The sequence below is a fragment of the Solanum pennellii genome, chromosome 12, assembly GCF_001406875.1.
Source record: "Solanum pennellii chromosome 12, SPENNV200".
Lineage (NCBI taxonomy): Eukaryota > Viridiplantae > Streptophyta > Magnoliopsida > Solanales > Solanaceae > Solanum > Solanum pennellii.
The window spans coordinates 57,172,294-57,179,381 of record NC_028648.1 but is presented as its reverse complement, the minus strand read 5'-3'; the positions used below and the strand labels follow the sequence as shown (position 1 = coordinate 57,179,381).

General features: G+C 30.9%; 1 pseudogene; it reads right to left on the bottom strand.

Annotated features, from left to right (window-relative positions):
• Positions 1 to 2,259: 2,259 nt before the first annotated feature.
• On the bottom strand, positions 2,260 to 6,789 carry LOC107006391 (annotated as a pseudogene).
• Positions 6,790 to 7,088: the final 299 nt, after the last annotated feature.

Genomic DNA, 7,088 nt, shown 5'->3' with positions numbered 1-7,088 from the left:
GATGCTAGACTCGAACTTGGTGTAGATGTATCATACTCTGTGGCATGGAATGCTAGGAAAAAGGCAATAAATACATTAAGGGGGACACCATCTGATTCATATAGTAAATTACCCAGTTATTTATATATACCACTTATCCTGGATCGCATATAAGAATGAAGAAGACGGAAGAAAATGAATTTCTATATGTCTTTATAGCTTTGTTTCCTTTCATAAAAGGTTTTGAAAGTTGTAAGCCAATAGTTGTAGTATACGGCAGCCATCTCAGGGGGACTTATAATGGCACATTTGTGTATGCAAGCACACTGGATGGAGCAGGTAACTATTAGATATTTATATTTTTATAAAGAATTACGCAGAGTATTATATTCATTAAACATGTATTTGTTGTATTTGCCGATATGTATCCTAATGTTTGCATTGTATAGATTCAGGAAATATATTGCCCCTAGCATACGGTATTATTGATTTGGAAAATGATGCATCTTGGACTTGGTTTTTGAACAGTTTAGAGAAGCTCATGGTTTAAAGGATAAAATGTGTGTTGTATCCGACAGAAACGAGAGTATTATAAAAGCAGTTTCGAGGATATACAATATACCACATTATGCTTGCACGTTTCATCTTTGGAAGAACGTGAAGACACTTTACAAAAAGTCACATGACAGTCTTTCAGAAGTGTTTTATGCAATGGCAAAGGCATACAAACATTCTGAATTTAATGAACTGATGAAAAAAGTAGAACATGTTGATATTAGAGTGAAGAATTATTTGGAATTGGCTGGTTATGACAAATGGGTAAGAGTGTATGCAACAGTTGATCGAGTCACTGTGATGACATCAAACATAGCTGAATGCATAAATGCATGCCCTGTGGAAGCAAGAAGATTGCCTATATATGATTTTCTTGAGGAAATTAGACAAATGTTTGGTCGATGGAAGTTCAAAAATCATACATCTGCTTCTAATACATTCACGACACTTTGTGGTAAAGCACAAGAAATGCTCGCTGAAAATGAAGAACTTTCACAGCGTATGACGGTATGTTTATGCTTCCTTAAAAGTGTTGTATTTGGCATTTAATTCAGTAAAAATTAAAGATTATATAATTGGTATGATTTAACTTTCTTTTAACTTTGTGTAATAGGTAGTTGCGACAAGTAATTATGTGCACAGTGTTCGTCATGAAGGGGAAACATTTATTGTTTGTCTTGAAAAGAAAACTTGCACATGTAGGACTTTTCAAGTGGATGAAATACCATGTTCGCACGCTTGGGCTGTTTTAAAGAAGAAATTTCTTGATCCTGAACCGTATTGTTCTGACCTTTACAAGCCAAATACATTACTTGTTACATATGCTAATACAATCAATCCATTACCTGATCGAAAAGATTAGAATGTGCCTGCATATGTAGAGAATGAAATAGTTAAGCCTCCAAAGTTCAAAAAACTACCTGGTAGGCCTTCAAAAAAGCTTCGTGATAAGATGTACAATGAGCTATATGGAAAGAAGAACAAGAATTCTTGTAGTACTTGTGGTCAAAAGGGACATAATAGACGATCATGCAGGAATGGACCACGAACTGAATAGTTAGATATGTTTGATTTTGTTTTGAAAAATAAATTTACATATGTTTGTACAAATCATTTATCCTTGTAATTGATGTTTTCATTATGTTCAATGAATAATATTTTATCAAAATATGTTCGTTTGCGCGTATTTACTTGTATACTAATAAAAGTTTTGTATTTGTAATATATAACATAAACGTTCTTAAAAAATAAAGTAAACAAAAATAAAATAAAATAAAGTCGTTTGATAGCTCACTCCATATTATTGCCTATCACACTGTATATTAATAATCTTAGAATTCAATATGTATATGTATATGCAAGAAGATTAAAAAATATGACTTGAGAAACTGTGATTTAATGTTCATAAACAAATATATTTGACACTATACAATACAAATAATGTGACCACATTTGAAAATAAATTAGATTTTAATACAAACAATACAACTACAAGTAATGTGACGTAATGAATAATGTAATACAACAATTTTACAACGATGAATACATCATACAAAATACAACACATGGAATCAACTAACATAATATATATAGATAAAATCAAAATGAAAAGTATGTAGAATAAACTGCTAAACAAAAGTTAATCAAAATGATAAGTATGCAGAATTATCTGCTACATAAAAGTCAAAATGATAAGTATGCAAAATATAAAGCAACATCAAAGTTTATGAAACATAAATTAAGTAGTTTTAAAACACGAAGAAGTATCTTCAACAAACTCACAACTACTGTATTTCAATTGGAGCAGACACAACACGAACAGATTGAGGCATGGTATGCCTGGGGGGTGCCTCAGAGTCACTAATGGCTCCGTTGTCTTGCTTTTGCTTAGCATAATTCCAAAGAAGTGCAGCATATCTTGACCTTAAAAATATTACGTCAAATGTACCAATTAAATTTCCTTGACCATAAGACAGCCACTCGGCAAAAGCAAGCATATAGATACCACAATCCCTGAATAAAATATGAGAATACAAAATTAAAATTCAAATACAAATAATGAATTAAAATTAATACAACTTACAAGCTTCCATCGATTTGTAGAGGTTTGTTGTCTATGAAAACTATCTCAAATAACTCATTCTCTTCTTGACTAACAGATCTATCTAAACCTCTATTCTTGTAATAATCATACATAGTCAACTTAAGCGGAATGAGTTGAGATAACTTGGTAACCTCTTTCCTGATTGCTGCATCATGACCTGCTGCTCTGTAAGAATCATAAACGTATACACGTCTATCATTAAGAGAGAGTACCGCCAATGCCCAATGAAACTTTTTCTTTACATGTACAGGGATAAATACGTGATCCACCAAATGCCACGAAATGCCGGCATGAACTTTATACCCTCTAATGTAATCACCTATAAAATGTTCTTCATCAGCGCAGCAGACATCACTATCTAAATCTTCATACTTCTTCCAAATTGATGAAATTTTGGACGTAAACACACAATCCACAGTTATGTATTTATACCTGCTGTCAACATAATACTTGGCTTTCTTTCTCAAATAATAGAAGATAACATTGATATGCTGAACAATAAAAAATAAATAACCATTAGATAACAATAAAACAACGAAGAATAACTAAATAACTACAGTTGTTACTTACCGAATCATTCAAAAATTGTCCTTTTGAGTACAAATTGTAGAACCAATTTTTATTGTCTACAATATCAACACCAAAGTCAAATTGGACTGGAATGCGTTCTTTACCCTTCTTGTATCGGTCCTGATCATGACGTCTAAACAAATACACAAAAAATAAAAGGTATACAATTTGCTTAAATTTCATATTGATTACATAGAAACATAGAAATTATATAGGTATCTAATGTATTTGTGAAAATATGCACCAGAATTCAGAGTAACATACATAGCAACAAATAAAGATCTGGATTATTATTACAATACAGAATTTTAAAAAGATTAACGAACAATATATGAGTTGTTTCAATCAATTTATAATACAACATACATTAGCATTCAATAAGTTGATTAATTGAAAATACAATAACATGCTTAGAATACAGTAAAAAAAATGATTCAGATTAAGAACTGATAATGCAAAATAACCTCAAAATAATAATCATGAATACAAAAAAAAATCATATACTAAAAAATGGAGAATACATAATACAGCATACAATTTTTTTTTATATTATTATGCGTCTTAAATACTTACTTGTTCTCATGTTTTGCAAGAAGACCTTCGCGAATCCATGACCGGTGTGCATTCCACATAATGATATCACGATTGCCAGAAATAAGATCAAAGATGAATGGGTGTTTCAGTTCAAAAATAATTGGTTGCACCGATGAAGTACCTGATGTAAATATTAAATTAAAAAATAACATACCATATACAAAAATTAGAATAAATATATATAAATCAGATTTAAAATACATTAAAATTTGTTATGTCTTTATACCTGCAGATGAGACGAACGATGTCAGATATGGGGATGTATTGAAAGGGCCTGGACGTCTAATCCTATGCGCAGGTAATGGTGTGTGAACAGGAATTATTTTGTTCTGACTCTCCATGCTAGCCTGTTTTTGCTTATTTGAGTTGTCATTACTTGTGGTTTGAATGTGCATGTATTGTCAGTAACACAAATACTTTTTATGTCACTGAGACTTGGCATTAGAGAATCATCCAACTCAAACTGTGATTGTTGTGACCCTTCCATGGGAACAATAGATTGAATAGGGGTAGTGAAATATGAACTGATCCTCTTCATCATTGTCATTTTGATATGTAAAATCATGTTGTCTTTCAAAAACAAGCGGCCTTATTTTTTTGGGTTTGTCAAATACAAATGATGGTTGAGGTATCTGTAGTTAATAAAAGAAAAACATTATTCAAATGCAAATTATACTAATAACAACAAAAGTAATTAGTTTAGATAAGTAGAAAAACATACACTTGGGATTATTGATTTAGACGAACTAAAACCAGCATCTACAGTGATCAGATTACGCACAGGGAAATTGTCACAATCAACCTTTAAAAATATAAAAATGTTAATTATAAACAATAATAAAATTATTCCCAACTGCACTATATAAACATGTAGAGTTAACCAACATATTAAATGATCCTTGAAAAAAAGGAGATTGAATAAAAAAAATATCGATAAACCATATAAAAATACAAAATTTATAATGAACATACTTGAAAAACTTCCTCGTTGTCATCATTTGAACTTTCATCACACTCCGTCTTCTCATCATCAAAAAGTCCATTCAATCCATGTAGATATTTGATACAAAAGTAGTCAACATATACATAAAAATATTTATAATGAAATACAGTATTAATGACATATAAAATACAAATTAATATTAAACATAATCGTAGTAAGAAAAACAGAATACAAAAATAATAATCTTTATTTTCAAAATAAGATGTCTCTACCTGATTTTGATTTTCTGATACAACTGGACTTGTAAAATGTTGTCGTCCTTGAGCAGCATTGTGATTGTTTATGTTGTTCTGAAAGTATATTGGATACAAAAACAATCAACATATATTTAATCACTATGGATAAAGAAATAAAGTACTTACAAATATAGAGAAAAAATTAATATTAGACATAAATATATTACAGCATACAGAATACAAACAGAATAAACTATTATTTTCAAAATGAGTTGTGTCTACCTGATTTTAATTTTCTGATAAAATTGGACTTGTAAAAGGTTGTGATCCTTGACCAGCAATGTCATTATTTTTTTTGTCCTGAAAATATTAAATTACAACAGAGAATTCAAAAAAACAAAAAGAATAAAAATAATTTTAAACATAACAATTGAGCATATTGTTTCACCTTCAAAGTAGACATAATGATATTAAAATTATCATTTATCAACTTTCGTATGTCTTTGAACTCTTCTCTAACCTGAAACAGTTACAATATGAGTAAATTTTACAGATTGCAATAATTTGAATAAATATATTGAAAAAACATAAGTATAAACAGTATATACCTCCTTTCGTAACTCAGAGAGTTCTTTCCTTATTAATTGTTCATGAGACACACTTACAGATGGTATTTGAGAATCCTTTTTTGGCACATAAGTGCGAGTGGTTGTCTTCTTAGAACACAATTTTGTTTCTTCCGCACAACTTTTCTAATCGCAACTTTTTTCACATTCCGTTTCGCTACTGGATCGATCTGTTCATTTCGTTCCATTTGATCTGTGATATTTGAGTCCTTTTTTCGTACCCTTTTAGCAGGCTATACTGATTGCCCCTTTTTTCTTTTACCTGTAACCTTCATTAAAGGTGGAGGTGTGTTAACAAAATCATCATCTGAATTCTGTCCAGAAAGTGCTTGTTCATCAATATCACGATGTGGCTCTGTTTGAACACCTCCAGTTGATTTTTCAACACCTTCAGGAGGCAATTGTAGAACAGCAATTTCCATCAAAGAAGGGACAACGTTCTTCCATTTAATTTGAAAACGATAATAAACAGAATAATTAACATAATAAAAGATATACATCGAATTAATACAATTACGAGGGTACAATTTCTTGAATTATATACAACACCTCTCTATTACCATCATTGAATGTGTCTTTCATCAACATTTTGAATCGGGGTTTTGCTCCTACTGTTTGCCCGTTTAGAATACGGGGGATACGATCACTGATTTTTCGTGCAAAATTTGTCTGACGCTTACCCATGCACTCGTATATCCATATTTGAAGGATAACATGCATACCACATATTCTATAATATTGACCATCAGTAGTCAAAACCTTGTTGATACCTTGTAGCAACCACTCAAATGCTTTTCTGCCCCAAGGATAATGCATATACCGACCACTTTCAACCAAATCAAAGTGAATTCTAGGAATTCGCAATGATCTCTTCTCGCCAGAATACACAAACATATGAATGAAATATAATATTGCAAACTTAATCGCATCATCATCATTGTCAACCCAAACTTTACCATTGAACCTATCGAACAAATAAGATCTACGTATGATCTCATTACCATCAAAGTACTGAACAATAAGTCGATTAGGTTCTTCTGTGTTAAACTTGAAATCCTCTACAACACCAATACAGTTTAATCTAGTAATAAGCGCAAACGTCCTAATTATGAACTTTAAAATAGCTCCATTTACTTTGATTACAAGAGACTGATTACTACTAGCTTCTACTTCTAGTGACATACAGCACCTGTGAATTTGACCTTGCCCAACACATTTTCTGATTTTCATATATTGACCAAAACATGTACTCTCACAAAAATATTTATACTGCTCCGGTGTAAGCTTGTCAGTCAACTTGAATTTAATGTCATGATTTACTATACAGTGAATGTGGGTGCATTTTTTGGTAGCTTTTTGCAAGCATAAGAAGTCCCCTGGCATATTGAATTCAAAAAAATGAAATAATACTAAAATAACAGAACAAAAAAATATGATAATAAATAAAAAATCAACACAGTTAAAACAACATACAAAAAGAA